We start from the raw sequence: 26,187 nt of genomic DNA on the forward strand, positions 1-26,187 counted from the left end.
TGATATGGCTATTCTCCAGTGTGAATTCGCTGGTGTGTTTTCAGGCTTCCTAACTGACCGAAGCTCTCCCTACATTCAGTACAGTGATACGGCTTCTCTCCAGAGTGCATTCGCTGGTGTATTTTTAGGCTACCTAGCTGACTGAAACTCTTCCCACATTTCTTACAGTGATACGGCTTCTCTCCGGTGTGAATTCGCTGGTGTATATTTAGGTTTGCTGACACACTGAAACTCTCCCCACATTCAGTACAGTGATACGGCTTCTCTCCAGTGTGAATTCGCTTGTGTATTTTTAGGCTCCCTAGCTGACTGAAACTCCTCCCACATTCAGTACAGTGATACGGCTTCTCTCCAGTGTGAATTCGCTGGTGTATGTTTAGGTTTGCTAACACATTGAAACTTTCCCCACATTCAGAACAGAGATACGGCTTCTCTCCAGTGTGCATTCGCTGATGTATTTTGAGGCTTTCTAGATGACTGAAATGCTTTCCACATTCAGTACAGTGATGCGGCTTCTCTCCAGTGTGAATTCGCTGGTGTCTTTTTAGACTTCCTAACCGACTGAAGCTCTTCCCACATTCAATACAATGATGTGGCTTCTCTCCAGTGTGAATTAGCTGGTGTCTTTTTAGGGTTCCTAACTGACTGAAACGCTCCCCACATAAAATACAGTTATGCAGCTTCTCTCCAGTATGAATTCTCTGGTGTGTTTTTAGGTTTCCTAACTGACTGAAGCTCTTCCCACATTCAGTACATTTATGTGATAACTTCGGTTGGGATATGTTTTTGGAATCCTTAAACAAGTCAATAGACTCCTTTTCTTTAATGTGGACAGACTCCAGTTCAGTCTCTTCTTCATTGTGGACAGGCTCCTTTTCAGTCTCTTCTTCTTTAATGTGAACAGGCTCCAGTTCAGTCTCTTCTTTCATGTGGACAGGCTCCAGTTCAGTCTCTTCTTTAATGTGGAAAGGATCCAATTCCAGAACCTCCTCCTGTTTAATGTAAACAGAATCCATCTTCGTTCCTTGGCTTTCACAAAGATAAGGCAGTCCTGAAAACAGAAAATGAAATGAAGTATTACGATCTGTTCTCTATCAGTGTGTTTACACTTACAACTCGGTCCTGAACTGGCTTAGGTTAGATCAGATTAAATAATTCTTATCATCTGAGCCCCCAGTTTACATGAGCACAGACCTAGGTTGGCTTGGCCCCATATGCGCGCGCATAGCCCCTGAGCTGCAGTGCGTGCCCGATGACGTCATATAGACCAGCCCTTGCGTGAAGATATTTCCCCTCCCAGAACACAGAGGTGGAAGTATTTAAAACAACAACAACTGTAATTTGTGTCACTTGTGCGTTTCTACTTTCTACTTCATTCTGTGCCAATTAACCCTTTGCGGTCCTATGTCGGACCTGGTCCGACATTGCAATTTTCCCTTTTCTGACCCTGTCCGACATCATCAAAAAGACGCAAAAACCAGGTCTCTAGTCATTTTTTCTACGGAAAAAAGCTGAGAAAACCATTCAATGGCCGAGTGAGATCGATAGGAGCCGAAAGAAGCCTGAAAAAAAGGGGCGTATCTCATGAATACAGATAGCCCCGGCATCACATAGATGACACGGACATAAACAAACAAATAGCTGCTTCCACATCCAGCGCTCAAAGAATATCAGACATTTGCAGCGCTTTTTTTAGATGATATAGTAATAAAATAATGACTTGGATGGCATTATTGAGGAGTTTGGTGATGAAACGAGTGATCAGGAGATGATTTATCGGTATGCACTACTATCAAGAGGTATGTGAAAAAAACAGCAAATGAGGGGTGGGGCGGGGCTGGAGATGCAGTACTGAGTGTCCTGTTGATCTGCAGTGCCTTTTAAACCTGTTTTACTGTGAAAAAATACTTTTAAACAGCACATCTAAAATAAACTGAGCGTGTGAAAATAAATTGGACCTGACCCGACTGAGGCGCGCTGAATAAATGGACCGCAAAGGGTTAAGATTTCATTTTGCCATCATAAATGGAGCGGAGCATAGAAAATGTGCGGGACATTTCAAGAAACAGGTGTTATTGTCTACATTTACACATCAGGCAAACAACTCTTTTCTCAAATGGAAATGTAAACAATAACTCCCATTTATTTTCTTACTCATGACAAGTATTCCATGGATACAAAGAAAGAAGGCAGGTGGCAGAGCATTCAGTTTTAGAGTCCCACAGTTGAATCGTTGCGACGAAAAAACATATCTCCAATTTTATAAAAAATGAGTTAAGGATTTATTCTGATTGCCAGACAGTCTCTACCCGTATACACCATCGTTTGGTTTTCTGACGCTACTGCAGTTTGCTACATAGCAACAGAAATGTGTGTAATGTGGAATAACCGTCTATGTGAAGGACAAACATGGCGGACCGACACATTCATTTACTATCGCAGACAAAAACAAACTTAGTATTCGGGGAAAAAAAGAACCGAAAAATGAATTGGTGGAAAGACAAGGAAAGAAAGCAAACTCAGGGATGCTGGGAAGCCTTACCTCAGCAGAAACAACAAGAGGAAAACAGGCAAAGGTTTTCCAAAATAGATACGAGTTAGTTTGTGGAAGAAACATATATGTGCAAAACAAAATGTATTACCATGACAACAGTTTATTCTGAATTATTTTGTAAAACTGTTTTTATTGTTGCTCTAATGAATGAAATGAAAAATCAGGCTATAGTTCGGAAAAATATTAAATATTTGGATTAAATCTTCATTGTCATGTGATATATAGGCCTACTGTTCTTCCACTGATCACAAATAGCTGAAGATGCACTGTTCTTCCACATTACATTTTTTAAATTGTAAAACGTACATTTTATATCCCACTGAAATAATTTAAGGAAACTCAAAGGCCTACAGGAAGATACATTTAATTCAGGTTATGCATTTTAGGACACTGTCTCAAGCATGCAAACAAAAAAAAAATTCTGTATGTGGCAAAAAGTTTTGTGGTCTGACAAAACTAAAATTGAACTTTTTGGCTTAAATGCAAAGCGTTATGTTTGGCACAAACCCAACACAGTGCACCACCCAAAGCACACCACCCCTACTGTGAAGCATGGTGGTGGCAGCATCATGTTATGGGGATGTTTCTCATCGGCAGGGACTGGGGCACTTGTCAGGATAGAAGGGAAAATGAATGGAGTAAAGTACAGAGAAGTCTTTGAGGAAATCCTGCTGCCCTCTGCAAGAAAGCTGAATCTGGGACGGAAGTTCACCTTTCAGCATGACAACAACCCAAAGCACACAGCCAAAGCTACACTGGTGGCTAAGGAACAAAAAGGTAAATGTCCTTGAGTGGCCCAGTCAGAGCCCTGACCTAAATCCAACCGAATATTTGTGGCATGACTTGAAGATTGCTGTCCATCAACGCTCCCCAAGGAACTTGACAGAGTTTTGTAAAGAAGAATGGTCAAATATTGCCAAATCTAGGTGTGCAAAGTTGGTAGAGACCTATCCAAACAGACACAGCTGTAAGGTGCTTTCACCAAGTATTAACTCAGGGGAGTGGAGACTTATCCAATTATGATCTTTCAGTTTTGTATTTTTAATATATCATTTTTTATAAAATTTTTCAATAAAAACTTTTTTCCCCTTAACAGTGTAGAGTATGGTGTGTAGATAAGTGGGGAAAAATCCTCATTTAAATGCATGAAACTCTGAGGCACAACAAAATGTGAAAAAAGTTCAAGGGGGTGTAGACTTTCTATAGGCACTGTATATGGTTCTTTGTCTGCATGATTCAGTTATGGAATGACCTGCCAAGATTTGGAAGGGAGGCACCATCTCTTGCTGCTTTTTTTTTAAATTTAGGATATGTATTTTAAAAGGGAACATTTTAACATTCTATTTTATACTACCTATTTGTATTTATTTTTACGGAACTGGCTTTTATCACTGCTTTTTAAAGTAAATATTAAATTATTAAACTATTTACTGTATGTAATGTAAGGGGGTATTTTGTCATCTTATCTTACTATTTCTCCTAATTGTTTTGTATGTTATTAACTGTTATTTTTAGTTTGGAGGCGATTTATCATTAAAGGCGCTATATAAGAAATAAAGATTGATTGATTGATTGCCCGCACAGACTGGTGTAGCAGATATTTACTACAGGTTAGGTTAGTATATAAATTAATTCTAGCATTGCAAATTAAACTATTATCTAACTCTTAAAAGGTCAGTTATTGTTTAAATAAAAAGTTAGTCACTGAACCATGTAATGGAGCAAACCACTATAAACAGGGCTTGAATTTCATTTTTGTGTGCTGGGGGGATTTCCCCTGCTATGCTGCAGCCAATGGGGGGATTCCAAGATTTTAGGGGAGAATGGCAAAAAAAAGTACTTTGGCATATAAAAAACTACATTATATATATATATATATATATATATATATATATATATATATATATATATATATATATATATATATAAACTGCATCATCGTTCACACTGGTGTTGCTTTAAAATAAGCTGCTTTCAGGAGACCTAACAGTTATTCATCCCTGTGACACAGAGCACTCTCCATTGCCTGACGTGAAGTTTTTGCTGCAGCAGAAGAAAAAGGTGCTTTTCTTTTAAACCAGAGCTCCATTTCTTTTATTTAACTCTTTACACTCAGCCCTATTTCTGCCTGTTTTTCACTGTTTTCATTTGTGTATGTTTAACTGCTGGTAACTTATATAATGAAAGGCCACAACATTACCTTTCATATTATGTAAGTTGCAACAGGATCAGGCATACTATATGTGGTAAAGATGAGAATATCCCAAATATTTTCCAAAAATAAACATGTTTGGTCACTGCTATATATATTATAATCATAGATGGCTAATAAAAAATTGCACCTTGAACCTCAATATGAAGCTGAGCTTCTAAGCTTTCCAACGATACCACCCCTTTCAGTCTAGCTGCTACAATGACGGAGCAATAGACTCAAAACTTAGGACTATATAAAGAAGGATAGGACAGTCAATCCTGTGATGCTGTTCGGTACTCAATTACAGGCGCCATTTGTGGATCCCACTCAGTACTGAATACATTGCGATGATGCTGTGTTGCAGCGCCAGGATATACCCGTATTTAAATAATACAAAATATCGTTACTATAAAAAGTGACACATGCGAATTAATGCTTGATTATATCAAGAAACATTTTGCCAGGGCAAACGAATAGGTTAAAAGCATTGCAAGTGCACTGTTAAAGTGCTCTACGGGCTCCAGAAATGCTCCACTGTTTACTAACTCTGCCCACTTGTGACATCATTTTCCTATCATTCTTTATGTAGTCCTAGCTCAAAACAAAACACCGTGAACTCTGTCACATGATGAGAGGCTTCACTTCAGGCAGTCGTAGTTCCGGCTAGGAGTACCGCATAAACACACTGAATACGTCTTTGGAAAGCCCAGTCTGTACTTTTAAACATAAAGCAATAAAGTGATGAAAGTGACCTGTAGTTTTCCATATTATTCTATTTTACATATTTAAAATAATCATGTGCAACCGTATACCAGGCATCTAGTAATTTAGCAGTCATTTATTAGTTTAAATTGGAGGGCAGTTTGTATGGACATTTTGAATACTTCAATCTGCAGTCAAGTTACAGTAACATGGAAAAGTTGGCAAGCATATTCTAGTTTATTGTGATAAATGTTCATTCAAAGTTTCATCATGTGATGCACTATAATGGAAACATTGTCAGTGAGAACTACTTTCAGCACATGGTTATTTACACACATTAAAAGGTGAATGGAGACGGTATTCTTCTCCGCTACCAGTGATAAATGCACTAATTAGCAGTACAATGCTCCCCGGGCGGCGCTCGGCCAATTATGTGCAGCCCCCGGGAGCCCCTGTCTACGGTCAGCAATAGAATAGCCTGGACTTGAACCGGCAACGTCCAGGCTATAGGGAAGATCCTGCACTCCACGCGGAGTGCCTTTACCAGATGTGCCACTCGGGAGCCCCCTGGGAGGTTTTTTTTTTAATGTTCTGACAGCTCACTGGGCAGAAAGATGCTTATTTGACTACTGTCAAAGTGAGTTCCCGTATAACACACGAGTACATCTAGTCTGCAGGATCGCTGCAAGCACACGAATCTTGCCAAGTATGATAATACAGTACAACGTTGCATATCCAACCCCCTGTGGACTGGGGTATAGGCGGATCTGTGAAAAAAACAAAAACAACATGCAAACTGCTTTAAACATGGGGACATTATTTGCTTTAAAAGTAAGCCAACGTAAACGAGATTAATTAGGCTACAAATACACAGTGCTGCTGTTATAAGCCATCTCCACGCTAAAGCTTTAAAAAAAAAAAAAAATACAAAACAAAAAACGGTAAATGTACAGTAACCTGCAAATGATTGATTCTTTAACTCTAGAAGTCCCTGCCTCCCTGGTTCTGCTTTCTTAATATCTCGGTTACGGTACTTTGCGCTCTTTCTTGATATTGCCAACAGCCAATAAGAAGCTCGGCTTAAATATTGCTTCGGCTATTTTAAACAAACGGCCGGTAAGCATTGCGTTTATGAAGCTTGCTTTGTTTAATTTAAATACATTTAAAAGTTACAACAACACGCTGCCAATATCTGCAAGCGTGCGATCCATCATATAAACACATTGCACAAAAAAAGCTTTCTCGACTGGTGTACTGAAACGTCACTGCTACACGCAGCCGACAGACACGTGCACACAGCCCGCCTCTCTTAAAGGGGAACCAAAAGGCTGATTGCTAGAACGCTTTCTTTCTGTTTCTATTGCAGAAGCTGCATGTGCTGCCAATGCCATTACTCTCATAATTGAATTGCTTAATTCAAAAACAGTATTTTAAAATATGAATACAACAAACCATATATAGTATAGGGCTGTATTTTTGTAAATAGTTTTTAAACAGTTTTTTCTTTCAAGTTTTACTTTGCAAAAACCATTACATTTGGTGTTATTTGAAAGAATGATTTGACCTGTTTAAAATAAAAAAAAAATAAAAACTTGTAATTATTGATTTTTCATGGTCTTTGAGTTGTTTATTTGATAAGACACAGGCAAAAATTTCGAGAAATCTACAGAAGGGTTCTATAATTATTGTGCAGTCTAAATGGTTAAAAACTAATTTTATTTCAGTCCACAATCACATTTAAAAATAGATATCTTCTTCTAATACAGCACTAATTCTAGTGCTGTATTAGAAGGTTTGAAGGTTTGTTCGCTAGCCAGGAATTCGAAGATTGTTTTACACCTTTGAAGGTTCGTCAGACGCCATTCACACTTTGTATGTTTTTTTTGTTTTGTTTCTGTTAACAGAATCATTTGACAGTGTGTGGATACCATAAATAACACATTAGATGTCACTTGCATGCACAATTCAATCTTTTTATTTGTATAATGCTTATTACTTAAACAAAAGTTGTTGTATTAAAATCCAACCAAATTGTTATACGTAGCAGCTCTATAGCAGGGTATGTACCTGGGGCAGTACCTCTAGCGGTTGTAGTGCTTCATTAAAATATGTACTGAATACCTGGTGTACAAGACAGTGTAAGAGAAGTGCTATGGTATGATATGTTTGAAACATACAAAATATATAGTAACACTAAATTTTAATTTCGAAAAAACTGAGCAGCGTCCGTCCCACCCCACTCCAGCTCGTGTTAACCAGAGGCAAATTTCTTCATTCTCCATCTCGACAGCAAAGCGCTGTATAACGTAAGCTGTATTGAAAGAAATGTCTCGAAACCCCTCTGCTGTTTGGGATTTTTTTTGTTAAATGCCCAGACAACCAAAAAAAAAAAGTTGAATGCAAACTGTCCAAGCGACTGTTGATGTATCGTGGAGGCACATCCAATCTCTGGGGTCACTTTACAATCGTACATTCATATTATTATTATTATTAGTAGTAGTAGTAGTAAAATATGACCGATAACCTGCTTGGAACGGTGACTGTTAAATTAAGTTTGTTTTGCCTCAGTCCGCTGCAGTTCGTGCTGCTGCAATGCAAGCTTACACGCAAGCAGCATCAATTACATGTAAATAAACAAGGTGTTTTTTATTTAAATTATTAAAACAAGATTACTGTTCTATATAATGTATTTTTAAACTACATATGAATGTTTTGTTCAATTTATATGGCTTACCTGTAAAATAATAGGATTTTTAATCAAATACAAACAAGTAGCTATGGTGACGTCACCAGTAAATTATGCAAATTAGTACCATCGAAGGTTCGAACCTTCCTTCAGTAATGTCTTCCAAACCTTCGAAGGTCAAAATGTACCCTTCTTGCAGCCCTACGCAATTTCATGATAAAGTGACCATGGCCATAAAAAAAAGTTGCATTTATCAAAAAAATCTTCCTCTATTGTTACTAAAGGGTGTATATTTATGCAGGCTGTATTTTTGTTCAGGCTGTGCCTTACCTTTACAGCCTTAAAAATTACCTCTAAAAAAGTCCAACTTTCAATATTTTAGGTATCAATGGTAGGATACATGTTTTAGTTACACATTTTGACTATGGGTATGTAATACCAAGTAACTAATATTAAATTAGGATAAAGGAAAACATTCATTAGAGGTTTCAATGATATTATTAATTAATATAAAAAGTATGTGTGTGTGTGTATATATATATATATATATATATATATATATATACACAGTGTAATTATATATATACACACTGTATATATATATAAATAAAATCAGTGATCAGTGCCCCCCTGAAATAAACTGTCCCGCAGAAATTCTCTTAACGCGCCAGTATGTCCCCCTTCCCAGGCGAAACACAATATCAATACGCAGTAAATTAATGCATTTTGTATTAACATGACATGTCTGTCGACAGGCTAATCTGTTTTACTTGTTTGTTTACACTTGCGTTTTCATAATTAAACTCCCGTGTTTTTATTCCCCAGTCCAATAGAATGCGCTCGCATCCTCCCTGGTTACAGGCAGTTTCACAGTAAAGCCTGGACGACATCAGGCTTGTTAACAACGTGGCCCGGTGCAAATATAACCTTGTATCCCTGTTACACCCGACCATTATTTCTGGAAGAATAAGTAATCAGCTTCAGCAGTGACTTTTGAAATGCAGGCTATGGTATTTGTGCTTCAAAATACTGTGTGCAGTAGATTTGCGAAACGAAAACCGCATCATTGACTAAAAAAAAAAAAAAAGCCTACGGTAACGTTATAAAATATGTGAAATTTGTTTATACAGCACTGTATATACATCTTGCACTGAGAAAACACCACTGGAATCCGAATAAAGGAAATTATGTAATACAGTTCACGTGCAGTCACGGTTTTGTTAAGTAGCATTTTCAAAACCATGTCATTATGTGAAGTATTGAACAGTTAAAAATATAGCAAATCCACAAAACCAATGAAATACATATTGTATATTTGACATTTTATTTTTAGTGTTCTGTGTAACACGGGCCATCGTTTAACCTTGGAAAAAATTCAATACAGTACCTGAAGCAGATATGCGTTTATCATAGCAACAACACCAACGTGTGTTGTAAAAATACAGCAACAATTGTTTTGAAAACTGTCCAAAATATTTACTAGGGGGCTAAGAATGAAAAATGTAAACAAAAAAAAGCAATTTTTTATATGGAAATTGTCAAAATAAAGGGGAACCTGGAAGGTAAAAATTTACCAGTCATGACAATGGCATTTAAATACTACTAACACTAGACTCATGTGCTGTGACAGAGCGTTCAAAGCACACATGACTAATTTACATATTAAATATGTACGTTTTAAATAAGCCCTGTTGTTTAAATGTCATATAAACAGTTGGTCTGTCTGGGATAAAAAAAAAATTACATATTTTAAAAAACTAAAAGTCTAGTCTTTAACTCATTTTATTTCCTGTGTGCGTTCATGCCTGCAAATTGATATTTACTTTTTTCAATGACCCGAGTAAAGTTTATTGTAACTGAAGTACTACATTTCAAAATACAGAATGTATGGCCAATCAGAAACCAAAGTAATGCCATGCGGTCTAGTACTGCCATGTATTACGTCTGGTGTGAGAGTTGAGTTTTTAGCTTTCAATCCAGTGAAAAAATATGGATTGTTGGCTCAATACTAGAACATTACTAGCAAAGGGCAATCCAGACGAAATACCGTCAGAGATTAAAATGACAAAAATGTCTTGCGACTGAAGCTCTCTCCAATTTCCCTGCCATCATCAGTGATTTGTGTGGTAACAAGCAGGGACATCCATCACACTGATACTAGGCAAGCGTTTTATTATTGTTTTTTAATTAGCATCAGTACTGTACGTTTTAGTCACCAAGAATTTAAAAATGCCAATAATATGTTTTCGTAATGAGGTCAGCTGTAGAGATACATGGATAGTAAACTTTTCTTTGCCGCCTTTTCTGTAATTCTATTATCAATAAAAAATACATGATTTCCACTTGCTATTATGGAATAGTCCTGTCATTTCTGAGTGATTTGAGGCTAGCACAGAGGCTTTGTTGATTTTAATTAATTAATATTTACAATAAAATGATGATGTTTCCAACAACTAGAAACCTGTTTGAGGGACTATGTTTAGCCAAAAGTAAATATAGTATGTATTTATTATTTTATAATACTGTAGCTTTTATAATTGTATCCATCACACACTCCAAGGCTTGTGCGTTTTGTTGTATCATGTTATTGTACAGACCTTTTTTCTGTTTTCATTTTATGACTATCTCAGTGGACTACATTTTTTGGAAAGGGGTACGCAGCTTAAAAAGATTGAAAACTCCTGTTCTAATATGATTTGGGACAATTAATATCCTCTAATCACTGTGACACATTTCCCAATATTTTCCCCAACAGTGACAGTGAGTATTGTAGAGACACCTTGGTTGTATCTACAGCTTTACAGTTTATATATATATATATATATATATATATATATATATATATATATATATATATATATATATATATAATGACATTATTCATTGGGCAGACACATGGCAAATGAAATTTAATAGAGAAAAGTGTAAAGTATTGCATGCGGGCAATAAAAAATGTGCATTATAAATATCATATGGGAGATACTGAAATTGAAGAAGGGAACTATGAAAAAGACCTAGGAGTTTATGTTGACTCAGAAATGTCTTCATCTAGACAATGTGGGGAAGCTATAAAAAAGGCTAACAAGATGCTCGGATATATTGTGAGAAGTGTTGAATTTAAATCAAGGGAAGTAATGTTAAAACTTTACAATGCATTAGTAAGACCTCACCTAGAATATTGTGTTCAGTTGTGGTCACCTCGTTACAAAAAGGATATTGCTGCTCTAGAAAGAGTGCAAAGAAGAGCAACCAGAATTATCCCGGGTTTAAAAGGCATGTCGTATGCAGATAGGCTAAAAGAATTGAATCTATTCAGTCTTGAACAAAGAAGACTATGCAGCGATCCGATTCAAACATTCAAAATCCTAAAAGGTATAGACAATGTCGACCCGGGGGACTACTTTGACTTGAAAAAAGAAAAAAGGACCAGGGGTCATAAATGGAGATTAGATAAAGGGGCATTCAGAACAGAAAATAGGAGGCACTTTTTTACACAGAGAATTGTGAGGGTCTGGAACCAACTCCCCAGTAATGTTGTTGAAGCTGACACCCTGGGATCCTTCAAGAAGCTGCTTGATGAGATTCTGGGATCAATAAGCTACTAACAACCAAACGAGAAAGATGGGCTGAATAGCCTCTTCTCGTTTGTAAACTTTTCTTATGTTCTAATGATAATTTAGTCCTGCTGACTGAATTACCAAACAGTTTTTTTCACTGAAACCTTATCATCTTGTCTCTGTGTCCCATATGCAAAATGTAGTGTGTAATCATAATTTTATTTGTATTTCGTGATTTAAATAATTTTTAAAAAATGTCCATTTAAAGTTTCATTTTTAAACAAGATTCTAATTAATTTTGATTACAGTTCAGACACCACCACATCCATAATGCTGGACTTTGGGTTGTATTATTAAAATATTAAAAACCTGATATATTAATACATATGAGTTTGGGGAGCAGCCAAATCTTACAAAATGACATTAAATGTTTTCGGTGCAGGTCCCACAAATCACAGACCTTTGAGAACATGTAAAGTTACCCAGCAATGCTTGTCCATTTGGGCAACAAAATGTTCATTTCATAATGAGGTTCAATGGCGCTGTTAGCCATATAATATATATATATATATATATATATATATATATATATATATATATATATATATATATATATATATATATATATATATCAGTATCCAAACATGATTTTGGGGGGGAAAATAAAAATTTAACATATACATCCCTACCACATATAGTATGCCTGATCCTGTTGCAACTTACATAATATGAAAGGAAATTCTGTGGCCTTTCGTTTGCTATGTTACATGCATGCAGTACAAACTATCCAGTAGTTAAACATACATAAATGAAAACAGTGAAAAACAGGCGGAAATAGGGCTGAGTGTAAAGAGTTAAATAAAAGAAATGGAGCTCTGGTTAAAAAGAAACACCTTTTTCTTCTGCTGCAAAAACTTAACGTCAGGAAATGGCAAAAGCAACGGAGAGTGCTCTGTCTCAAGGTGATGAACAGCTGTTAGGTCTCCTGAAAGCAGCTTATTTTAAAGCAACACCAGTGTGAATGATGATGCAGTAAAATAGATCTTTTTTTATAAGTGCCTTTTTTTGAATCCCCCCCCCCCATTGGCTGCAGCATAAGGGGGAAATCCCCCCAGCACATGAATATGAAATTTAAGCCCTATATATATATATTAGCTCAAAGAGCCAGCTGCCCAACGTTTCGATATGTTGTACATATCTCTCTCAAGGGAGCCTGTGTTTGAATCAAAACATTGGAGGTATTTATAGGTTTTTGACGGCATGACAGCTACTTGTTATTGTTTACATTCAAAGCCATGATTTATTCTTACATGATGTAATGGTGTTCTATATATTGTGACACAATTTTTACTTCTATTTTTGAATCTGTATTAATTCTAATTAACATTACTTTATATAAACTTATATTTTTATTATATCATGCAATGCTGGCTCTGAGGATCAGTCTAGATTTGGCCTCCCCAGCGCATCAGCATGCATAACTTTTGAATGAATTTTGTTTATTTATTTAAATGTTATATATTTATTGAAGTTAATTAGTTCATTCTTTTCTGTTGAGTCCCGCTGGCATAATCGTGTTCAGTCTATTTATCCATTTACTTTCTTTTATTCTTCTATATGTCGCATTGTCTAATTTGAGCTGTTCTAATACTACAAACTTTACATCATTTATGTCATGTTCTTGACTGGTAAAGTGCTGTACTATTGGTTCATTCATTTTTTTATTTCTAATTAATGAAAGGTGGTTCTTAATTCTTTTATATAAAGTAGTTCCAGTCTCTCCAACATATTTGATTTCATCACATTTTTCACAGGCTAAATTTTTACAGTAGGTATTAGTTTTTAGTGTATATGTGGTGTTCTTATGTTCAATTATATTTCTACTTTTGTCTATGTATTTACACACTTCACATTTACTGGTGCACATGTTCGTAGAACCTATTTTGTCAATTATTCTTTTATGTTTACTGTGAACTAAAATATCACCTAAATTAGCTTCTCTTTTGAATGCTACAACTGGGGCCTTAAGAAATACTTTTATAATTTTTCTGAATTATGTAGAATCCGCAAGTGTTTCCAAACTATCTTAGAAATATTGGGCAAAAGTTTAGAGTAAGTCATTACTAATGGGACTCTCTTGACCTTTTTATCTCTATTTTTATAATCTAGTAGATCATCTCTTTTTAGTTTATCCACTTTTCTTAACTCCATCTCTATAATTCTTTCTTTGTATCCTCTTTTTTTAAGATTTGTTTTTAATACATTTCTTTGTTTTACATAGTCACTTTCTTTTGAGCATATTCTTCGTATTCTTATTCCTAGACCCTTTGGGATTGCCCTTTTAGTGTGTATCGGATGTGCAGAGGACATGTGTAAATACTGATGCATGTCAGTAGGTTTACAGAAGAGGTAAGTCTCAATTGAACCTTCTTCAAGTTTTACTATGGTATCTAAAAATTCTATTTCTTTCCTTGTCCATCGAAGGTCCACCTTAATATTACTGTGTATTTCATTTGCCATTTTATATACTGGAAAAGAGACTCTTCTCCATGTGTCCAAACCCCAAAAATATCATCTACAAACCGAATGTATTCTAAAGGTTCTCTTTCTGATTTTCTAAGTAATTGTTCTTCCCATTTCCCCATGTATGTACTGGCAAAATGCATTCCTAATTTAGATCCTATTGCTGTACCATCGTTTTGTTTGTAATTCTTATCAACAAATGTAAAATAACTGTTTTCTAAAACTATGTTGATCATGTTCAGTACCTCTGCTGTAGGTATTGATTTATCTAGTCTATTATCTAGTGCTTTTTGACAAGCTTCTAAAGTTTCTTTACGAGGGACACTTGGGTACAAGGATTTTACATCCATGCAAAATAAAATTGTATTCTCTGGAAGGTTGTGTTTTACTGATTCAGGTGTTTTTAAAAATTGTGTTGTATCCTTAACATAGCTTGGTAATTTCTCAACGTGCGACCTAAGTTGTTTTTCTGCTATTTCAGCTATTATGTGTGTTGGATTATCAATCGTGCTGACTGTCATTCTCATAGGGTGATTTTCTTTGTGCATTTTAGGCTTTCCTCTTGCTAGGCCTGTTCTTGCATTATGTGGCTGCATGTATTTTATTAATTATTTTGATATAATGCCTTTATTGTATAGTCTCTCCGCAATTTCCTTAACCTCTTTTACAGATTTATTGATCTTATTGCTTTTAACTTCTTCATATGTATATGTATTATTTAATTCACATTCTACAGATTTCATATAGTCATCTGTGTTCATTATCACTATTCCTGAGCCTTTATCTGCTGGTCTTATCATTATATCATCATCATTTAACAACTCAGTCATAGCTTGTTCTTCAATATTGGTTAAATTAAGTTTACATCTTTTCTTTAGTCCTACTATTATTTCTTGTTTAACTACTTCAATATACATATCTAACCATTTATCTCCTCCATCCGGAGGAGTCCATGTGCTTGTACTATTAACTTTAATCCCATGCTCATAATTACACTCTGAATCCGAGATATTTTCATTGAAAAAATATTCCGCTAATCTCATGCGTCTCTCCCACTCCTTTAATTCAGTGTCCAGTTTATCTTTATCGATGTATCTTTTAGTCGGTATAAACTTAAGTCCTTTACTCAGTACCGCTTTTTGGGATGTGGTTAAAGTTTTACTTGATAAATTGAATACTATGTCTTCTGTCTTCTCTTTTGTGTATTTGGTACCATGTTTATTTTTGGGTCTCCTATCTTTCTGTTTTGAATTCTCTGTCCTATTCATGTTTAATTCTCTATTTTGCATTTTATTATTTACTTTAACCTGGTTTATTTTTACTGTTTTAGATTTATTTTGATTATATTTCTTAATTATGCCACAGTATTCAGATTTTCTTCCGGTTTCATTGTCTTTAAATACAATAACTGAGAAATGGTTATTGTTGTATAAAAGATTAATTGGATTGTTCTTATTTTTAATATATTCTATTGTGCCTTCGTATTTAAAACAGTCCTTATTCTTTAAGTCTATGTATACGTGTATGGGCCTATTTAGGAGGTCTACAGCTGCCAGAACTTCTGCCTCTGTAGCCCAAGAATCTATACTCCTGTCACTTAATTTCATTTTTTCAATACGGGTCACTGAGTCGATGTACATTTCATATTGTTTTATATTGCTTTCCATTAGTTCTGTTATATCATGTCTAATTGTTCGATGGTCATTTTGTGAACTGTATAAAACTACACTTAAACATCTAAAGAAACAGTTCCCGTCCTTCTCTATTTTAACTATGTTGTAGTTGTCCTAACTTATACTCGCACTGCTCAAGCATTCTATTTGAAAGTTTTTCAGCAGTGTTTTCCTTATTCTCGGAATTGTAATGATTTGAAATTTTAATTTTTTCTAGACCTATTCTATTTTGTAATCCCGGCTGACCTATTAATTTGTGTAATTTCATTAACTTTTTGTTGTTCAAATGTTCTAGTGTTTTGTTCTCAAGGTTGTCTACTTTACGAAGTAACTGTCTCATTTCTGATGGAGGGAACATGCAATTTATGTCATTTATTACTATCTCTATTTCATTACTTATTTCTCTAATTCGTCTTGCCGATGTCAATTTAGATTCCTGCATTACCTTAAACGAAGTCTCTTTTAATATCTGATTTACACTTAATCTTTCTGCTTTATCTATACAAGTATCTATAAAGTTTTGATGAGAACGATACTTAGCTCTCTGTGCCGTCAGTCTCTTAAGTTTATTATCCACCTGTCTCGCCCTCCTGGATTGGTGTAAAACTCCAGTCCGCATCTCACTTCCTCCATTCATTTCCTTTGTAGGATGATATTATGTACAAAACACAATAATATATTTTAGCTCAAAGAGCCAGCTGCCCAACGTTTCGATATGTTGTACATATCTTTCTCAAGGGAGCCTGTGTTTGAATCAAAACATTGGAGGTATTTATAGGTTTTTGATGGCATAACAACTGCTTGTTATTGTTTACATTCAAATCCATGATTTATTCTTACATGATGTAATGGTGTTCTATATATTGTGACATCATTTTTACTTCTATCTTTGAATGTATTAATTCTAATTAACACTACTTAAATATAATGAGGCTATATTTGCATTCTGAGTCTTTCAAAAAAGGCATAATACCACAGTAGTGACATCAAAATGGCATATTCATCTCGAAGATTATACTTGACCTTTGACCATTCCTAATCTACATTAATGATTAAGATTCTGGTATAGTAAGCAAACTCGTTAAATTTGCAGACGACACAAAAATAGGAGGAGTGGCAAACACTGTTGCAGCAGCAAAGGTCATTCAAAATGATCTAGACAGCATTCAGAACTGGGCTGATACATGGCAAATGACATTTAATAGAGAAAAGTGTAAAGTACTGCACGCAGGCAATAAATATGTGCATTATAAATCTCATATGGGAGATACTGAAATTGAAGAAGGACTATGAAAAAGACCTAGGAGTTTATGTTGACTCAGAAATGTCTTCATCTAAGAACATAAGAAAGTTTACAAACGAGAGGAGGCCATTCAGCCCATCTTGCTCGTTTGGTTGTTAGTAGCTTATTGATCCCAGACTCTCATCAAGCAGCTTCTTGAAGGATCCCAGGGTTTCAGCTTCAACAACATTACTGGGGAGTTGGTTCCAGATCCTCACAATTCTCTGTGTAAAAAAGTGCCTCCTATTTTCTGTTCTGAATGCCCCTTTATCTAATCTCCATTTATGACCCCTGGTCCTTGTTTCTTTTTTCAGGTCAAAGAAGTCCCCTGGGTCGACATTGTCTATACCTTTTAGGATTTTGAATGTTTGAAACAGATCGCCGCGTAGTCTTCTTTGTTCAAGACTGAATAGATTCAATTCTTTTAGCCTATCTGCATACGACATGCCTTTTAAACCCGGGATAATTCTGGTTGCTCTTCTTTGCACTCTTTATAGAGCAGCAATATCTTTTTTGTAACAAGGTGACCAGAACTGAACACAATATTCTAGGTGAGGTCTTACTAATGCATTGTAAAGTTTTAACCCTTTGCGGTCCATTGTCGGACCTGGTCCGACATAGCAATTATTCCTATCAGGTCCATTGTCGGACCCTGTCCGAGATCATTATAGAAACGCAAAAAACGGGTTTTAGTCGTTTTTTCTCCGGAAAAAGTCGAGAAAACCATTCAATGGCCGAGTGGGAACGACAGGAGCCGAGACAAGTCGAAAAAAAAAAAAAAAAAAAAGGCGTATCTCATGAATAGTCATACATGGCCCTGGTATCAGATAACGGGGCGGTCGTAAGTAAACAAGCTGGCTGCCTGTGAATCAGCGCACAGAGAACACGGACATTTGCAGAGCTTTTTTGTTATAGTAATAAAATAATGACTTGGATCACGTTATTGAGGAGTTTGGTGATAAAACGAGTGATCAGGAGATGATTGATCAGTATGTACGACTATTATTATTATTATTATTATTTATTTATTTATTACATAGGTGAAAGCTATAGCTTTCACCTAGGGCAGCAGTGTGGAGTAGTGGTTAGGGCTCTGGACTCTTGACCGGAGGGTTGTGGGTTCAATCCCCAGTGGAGGACACTGCTGTTGTACCCTTGAGCAAGGTACTTTACCTAGACTGCTCCAGTAAAAACCCAACTGTATAAATGGGTAATTGTATGTAAAAATAATGTGATATCTGTATAATGTGAAATAATGTATAATGTGATATCTTGTAACAATTGTAAGTCGCCCTGGATAAGGGCGTCTGCTAAGAAATAAATAATAATAATATTAGCGAACGAAAGGGTGGGGCGGGGCTGGAGATGCCTAGTGAGTGCTTTGTTGATATGCAGGGCCATTTAAACCCGTTTGACTGTGAAAAATAATACTTTTAAACAGCGCGTCTAAAATTAACTGCGTGTGTGAAAATAAATTAGACCTGGCGTGCCTGACGCGCATTTAATAAATGGACCGCAAAGGGTTAACATTACTTCCCTTGATTTAAATTCAACTCTTCTCACAATATAGCCAAGCATCCTGTTGGCCTTTTTTATAGCTTCCCCACATTGTCTAGATGAAGACATTTCTGAATCAACATAAACTCCTAGGTGTTTTTCATAGTTCCCTTCTTCAATTTCAGTATGTCCCATATGATATTTATAATGCACATTTGTATTGCCTGCATGCAATACTGTACACTTTTCTCTATTAAATTTCATTTGCCATGTGTCTACCCAGTTCTGAATGCTGTCTAGATCATTTTGAATGACCTTTGCTGCTGCAACAGTGTTTGCCACTCCTCCTATTTTTGTGTCGTCTGCAAATTTAACGAGTTTGCTTACTAAACCAGAATCTAAATCATTAATGTAGATCAGGGGAAATGCCAAGAGAGATGTGGGGAAGCTATACAAAAAGGCCAACAAGATGCTTGGATATATTGTGAGAAGTGTTGAATTTAAATCAAGGGAAGTAATCTTAAAACTTTACAATGCATTAGTAAGACCTCACCTAGAATACTGTATACAATTCTGGTCACCTTGTTACAAAAAGGATATTGCTGCTCTAGAAAGAGTGCAAAGAAGAGCAACCAGAATTATCCTGGGTTTAAAAGGCATGTTGTATGCAGACAGGCTAAAAGAATTGAATCTATTCAGTCTTGAACAAAGAAGACTATGTGGTGATCTGACTCAAGCATTCAAAATCCTAAAAGGTATAGACAATGTCTTTTTTCTTTTTTCACCTAAAAAAAGAAACAAGGACCAGGGGTCACAAATGGAGCTTAGATAAAGGGGCATTCACAACAAAAAATAGGAGGCACTTTTTTACACAATTGTGAGGGTCTGGAACCAACTCCCCAGTAATGTTGTTGAAGCTGACACCCTAGGATCCTTCAAGAAGCTGCTTGATGAGATCCTACTAACAACCAAACTAGCAAGATGGGCTGAATGGCCTCCTCTCGTTTGTAAACTTTCTTATGTTCTTATGGCATGATATATGCTCATGTAAGGTCAGTGTTTTGGGTGTCCCTCATGTAGCGTGGCTGTGCCGACCCCTGCGTATGATGATGCGAGTGTTATTTAAGTTGAACTAATTTCTGTCCGGTGCTCCTCAACAAGTTTTTTTTTTCTGTGGCCAAAAGTTTAACCAATGTTGCTTTAATACCTGCTGAATAATGTTACACTAACATACTGAATTACATACCGCTTTGTAGTTTTATATATACTTATCAAAAAAATGACATTATGGTTTTCGGTAGAAGTTATAAATTATGTTCATGTATTTTTTTGTAATGGTCTTATCCTAAAAATCTAAGATCTAAGTGATGCAAAACTTTTGTCCATAGCTGCACATTTGATTGGCACATGATGTGCTGCGTTGACCACGCAAATACCACCACATGACTGAAAAAAATATGCGCCAACTCATAAAATGTGCTCAGAAAGTAGTGTGGAGTAGTGGTTAGGGCTCTGGACTCTTGACCGGAGGGTTGTGGGTTCAATCCCCAGTGGGGGACACTGCTGTTGTACCCTTGAGCAAGGTACTTTACCTAGATTGCTCCAGTAAAAACCCAACTGTATAAATGGGTAATTGTATGTAAAATAATGTGAAATAATGTATAATGTGATATCTTGTAACAATTGTAAGTCGCCCTGGATAAGGGCGTCTGCTAAGAAATAAATAATAATAATAATAATAATAATTTCCATTGCATTTATGTGCATCATTTATGGGATGGGGTAAAAGCCGGAACGGCCCGGAACACTACTTTAATTAATTCAATTGCATTAAAAAGCAGCGTAGAAAGTTACACACACGTGAGAGAATATTTTAGCAATCAGAACCCGTTCTGGCCCAGAATCCTCTTTTTATCACCAAAAAGCACTGGGAACAGTTGCTTCCGAAGGTGCAAAGACCGTGAAAATTATACACATAATACAACTAAGTGAAAACAACATAACACTGCTGAAAAAGCGACCGAACCCACCTTTAACTGAACATTCCACGCAATAACCAGCTGTATAAAGAAACCCACCCGCAACACGGGGTTCTGAAGCTGCACAGAGTATGAAAATGATACACATGTACAACTAAGCTGGAACATCACAACACTGCTGGAAAAAAGGAGCACCAAACCCACCTTTAATTGCCCATTCCACATTATAAAGTGTAATTATAAATAAACCGGTCCGGGACACTGGGTTCCGAAGCTGCACAGAGTATGAAAATGATACACACAATACAACTAAGTGAGGATAAATTAATACTGCTGAAAAAGCTGATAGAACCGACATTTATTTGCCCATTCCAGGTAATAAAATTGTGTCTTTTTATTTAGTTTTTTTTTGGGGGAACTTCACTAATACTACATTTATTTACATACACTATATATATATATATATATATATATATATATATATATATAAAGAAAAGGATATTTCAGGTACTTAAAAAGGTAGAATAATTGATTACTTACGATTGTAAGTCGCCCTGGATAAGGGCGTCTGCTAAGAAATAAATAATAATAATAATAATAATAATAACAAATCAATTAACAGGACGTTTCGGACTACAAGTCCTTCATCGGCTGAATACAAAAAAACAGTGCTTTAAGTTGATAAAAAAACAAACAAGTAGTCTTTTAAACAAAATTCCAGGATGATGATGATGATGATGATGATGATGATGGTGGATGATGATCTCAGAATAGAATGTTCATTCCAAATGGCTCCAAAGTGCCTAGTTTGAAATGTCAGCATGGGAATAAAAATGGAGCCCTCCTATGCCTGTCTTTTTATGGGATGGATCGAAAATAAAGTTTTTCAACAGTACAAGGGACATACACAAATGTTATATCTTAGATACATTGACGACATATTTGGCATTTCCGATAACACTAATGAAGATTTAATGGATTTCATACATTTTATTGTCAAGTTTCATCCAGCTCTAAAGTATACATGGAACATTTCTAAACAAATTTCTTTCTTAGACATTACCATCACGGTTTCTAATTGTACCATCAATACTACAATCTTCTACAAAGAAACAGACTCTCATTCATACCTAAGATACAACTCCTCACATCCCAAAGCTTGTCGCAACTCCATTCCATACTCCCAAAAACTAAGACTGAGACGCATTTGCAGTGATGATAGTGATTTTTTGAATAACACAAATGACATGTGTGCATTTTTCAAAAACTGTGGTTTTCCAGACACTATACTTAGAGAAGCTCAGTTAAGAGTATCGACAATAAACAGAAAGGATGACTTGTACAAAACCAAAACACAGAATACCAACAATCGTATTCCCCTCGTTCTTACATATCATCCTATGACTAAAAAAGTACAACACATCATACAAAGAAATTTTAGCATTCTTCAAGATGATCCTTCTACAGCTCCTATTTTCAATAACCCTCCTCTAATGTCATACAGAAGAGACAAAAATCTAAGAGAGCATCTGGTCCACAGTAACATTCGACCCAATCTTAAGGGTACGTTTCCATGCAATAGGTCACACTGTGCAACTTGTAAACACATTCACAGCAACACAGTAGTTAAGGCAAAATCCTCATTTACTATCCATGATACTTTTACTTGCATTAGTAAAGGAATAGTATATTGCATTGGCTGCATCAAATGTAACAAGCTATATATTGGTGAAACAAAACGATGCTTGGCTGATCGCTTCGTGGAACATCTGAGAAGTATACGAATTAACACCTCTACCTTTCCTGTTGCCAGACATTTTAACAGAAATGACCACACTATAGGAGACATCACAATCTGTGGGATGGTTCAATGCTATGGAACTAATGCTGTCAGGAAACAAAAGGAATGTGAACTTATTTTCAAACTAGGCACTTTGGAGCCATTGGGAATGAACATTCTATTCTGAGGTCATCATCATAGTTGTCATCATCATCATCAACATTCTGGAATTTTATTTAAAAGACTACTTGTTTGTTTTTTATCAACTTCTTAAAGCACTGTTTTTTTGTATTCAGTCGATGAAGTCCAAAACGTCCTGATAATTGATTTGTAATCAATTATTCTACCTTTTTAAGTACCTGAAATATCCTTTTCTTTTTTTCTTATTGATCATTTTGGTACACAGCTTTCCTTTTCCTGTATGTAAAGTTTTCCTTTTTCTCAAACTTTACATACATACATATATATATATATATATATATATATATATATATATATATATATATATATATATATATATATATATATATATATATAATGGTGTTTATTTATTTTTTATTTTATTTTAGCATAACCACATTTTTAACATTGTTTTTCTCTTTATTTATGGTGGAATATAGTGAGGCCTTATTTCTACTTTACAGTAAAGGAGGTGATTAGAAAGTACTGATTAGAACAGAAACCTCAAAATGGAGCGAGGTAACCAGTGGTGTACCACAGGGATCAGTATTAGGTCCTCTGCTATTCCTAATCTACATTAATGATTTAGATTCTGGTATAGTAAGCAAACTTGTTAAATTTTGCAGACGACACAAAAATAGGGGGAGTGGCAAACACTGTTGAATGATCTAGACAGCAACCAAACGAGCAAGATGGGCTGAATGGCCTCCTCTCGTTTGTAAACGTTACGTTCTTATGTTCTTATAAAGTTGCATTATTTTCAAGTAGAAAAAACTTATTCAGATTCTTATTCAGATATTTACACATATTTCTGAAACTAATGAACGCAATACAATTACAGTGCCAAGGCAAGCAAACACACTACCTTACAATTATGTATTTTACAGCATGTAACGAAAAATGGGCAAACAAAGCAAAACAGTGTAGATTTTAATACTGCACAGGATGCCTTCAAATACAGCACCCGCGATGCAATTTTACTTTTCCCCTTTTCAAAAATAGAATTTTGTTTTTACATTGCATCATACTCATAAATAAAACAAACAAACAAACCGACAAACACACAAATGAATAAATAAAGACAGTTTTTTTGCAGAAAAGTAGTATGCTTGGAACTGGGTTACTCTGGTGTAATGGCTGCACGGTGTATCACTGACAACACTTTGGGCATTTGTATTGGTGACTTGCTCCAGGTCACAGTGTGTCGGGATCTGAACCGGGAACCACCTGGTATGAAGCCCTTTTCTTTTCATTAACCACTCGACGACAAAACCTCCTGTTACCCAAGCATAATCGAATACCAAGCTAATTCACCTTTTTAACTCTAAACTCTCGCTCGCTCTTAGCCAGTACCTCATCATTCTTATACATCTATTATTATGCATTATGCATGGGCCAAGAAGAAGCGCATGGGAACCCAGGAGCAAGCTGATGTTCTCTAACCCCTATACTCTCATCCTTCAGTCTACAACAACATCCAGTGTACCACAAACCTATCAACACAACCTGGAATGGTTGTCAACGCTAAACACATTCAGCAGTTTACAGAAGTCATGACATTTTGGAGTACAGAGTACAGAGTTCTCAGCATACTGCATTGACGATTAAACCGATTATTAGAAAGTAAAAATACAGAATCTTACACGTGGTTTCAAACAGCACCCGACAAAAGGTTCCACATCTAAGACATAGAACCTTTTTTGCTCAATTTTGTTTTCCTGCGAGCACAACACATAGCTAAAATTTGCTTCTAGTGCTTAATCAGTAAAAACAAGATCTGGTCAATAACATGATATTCTCTGTCATCACTGAATCAATAGGCAAATGTAGTGTTCCGATCCAGTACAGTATTAAAGTAGTGATCAGTGCCTCTTTGACGGTGTTTCTATCAAGGCTGAAAAGTCTACTAGACTGTAAATATCAACGAACATCCCCTCGGCTGAATACCCATTCTTGAATTTGCAATAGATCAATTCATATTAACCCATTTCATGCAGGGAATGTGCAATTACAGGTCGGTTAACACTTCAGACAGTTTTTGTAAGTATGTTACTCACTGTATTATGTGTCAGCTGTATCTTTTTTTCGTCCTCTGTGCAGCTTTATTAATCAGGCTGTTTATTGCACGGAATGGGCAGTTAAAGGTGGGTTTGGTGTTTGTTTTTCAGCAGTGTTATGTTGTTCCCACTTCGTTGTATTATGTGGATCATTTTCATACTCTGCAGCTTCAGAACACAGTGTTATGTCCGGTTTTATTAATACAGCTGTTTATTGCACTGAATGGGAAACCAAAGGTCGGTTCGGTGTTTTTTTCAGTAGTGTTATGTTGTTCTCACTTCGTTGATTTATGTGGATCATTTTCATACTCTGCAGCTTCGGAACACAGCGTTTTAATCCTCCACCCCTACCCAACGATTTTTTTTGTTTGGTCGCATGAACTTAACCGAATTTTGCTTGTTTTTCTTTGGGCGCTTGTTCAGCACAAGCGCGATTAAACATGTCGCTGTTTATCTTGTATTTAAGATTAGATTTCTCTATTATGTAAAAATGATTATATATTTAAAAACATTACACATAAGTATTAACGTAAATGTACTGTCGTTTTGGCTTTATTCTGAGTGGAACATAGTAAAAACAGAACTGGACTACAGTTTTTGAGAAAGGCGGGAGTTGATTGTTTTAGTCTCATGCTGTGTCTATGCCGTGCCACGCTGACTGCAACGGGGGGAGGGGGTTGAATAAAACCAAACGCGCCGCTTTAGAAATACAACACATATAAAAACAATGCGCGCCTATCCGTACAAAACCCAGCCCTTTCAAAGTAATGCAATATAGCCGCTTTCTGCAGTTTTAAAACATATAACACAACTCAGTAAAGCCCAACTTACCTCCTATCTCCTCTCCTTCAGTGTCTCTACCTTCCACACAGAACGGGGGAGAGGCTACGGAACAAGGAATATACCAATCGCAAAATACATACAGTTGAGAAACTCCACGATAGACCTACACTTGAGAGATGTTTAGCATTTCCTCTAATGTGGACCGCAAACGTGAACTGTGATATCAGGGATATTTTACGTAAACGAGCTGATTGTAGCTCATAGCTTTTCCTGTGAATACAATTTTAATTCAGGTAACACCCCTCCCCTTGCAGCAGTTGGTATAACCCTGGGTGCGTTCACGACACGCAGACTTTCGTCATTCTGCGCAGAATCTGCACAGAATCGGAGCAAGTAGCCAATGAATTTTCAGAATCTTTGCAGAATCTGCGCAGACTTAGCAAAGTCTGCATCTCGTGAACTCACCCCCTGTATTACTAACCGGGACGCTGTGACTAAGGCAGCCGCGCCGATGAGTTTTTCTTGAGTTTTTTTTTTTTTTTTTTTTTTTTTAAAGTATATTAAGTTAATTAAAGTCGAGCGGCGTTCGCTAACAGATCCAAAATGGCGTAGGCAACGGCGCAGTTTCAATAGCTTACACACACACACACACACACACATTTGATTTCCATTACATGAGAGTAGATGTTAAAACTTCATGCTGATTTGAACTCGGCTCTCGCCAAGATAAGCACCAACTA

At 36.1% G+C, this 26,187-nt stretch overlaps 1 pseudogene; it reads right to left on the minus strand.

Annotated features, from left to right (window-relative positions):
• Positions 1-25,723, minus strand: LOC131721217 (zinc finger protein 239-like; annotated as a pseudogene).
• Between the last annotated feature and the right edge of the window lie 464 nt (positions 25,724-26,187).

The sequence above is a fragment of the Acipenser ruthenus genome, chromosome 48, assembly GCF_902713425.1.
Source record: "Acipenser ruthenus chromosome 48, fAciRut3.2 maternal haplotype, whole genome shotgun sequence".
In the NCBI taxonomy this organism is placed as follows: domain Eukaryota; kingdom Metazoa; phylum Chordata; class Actinopteri; order Acipenseriformes; family Acipenseridae; genus Acipenser; species Acipenser ruthenus.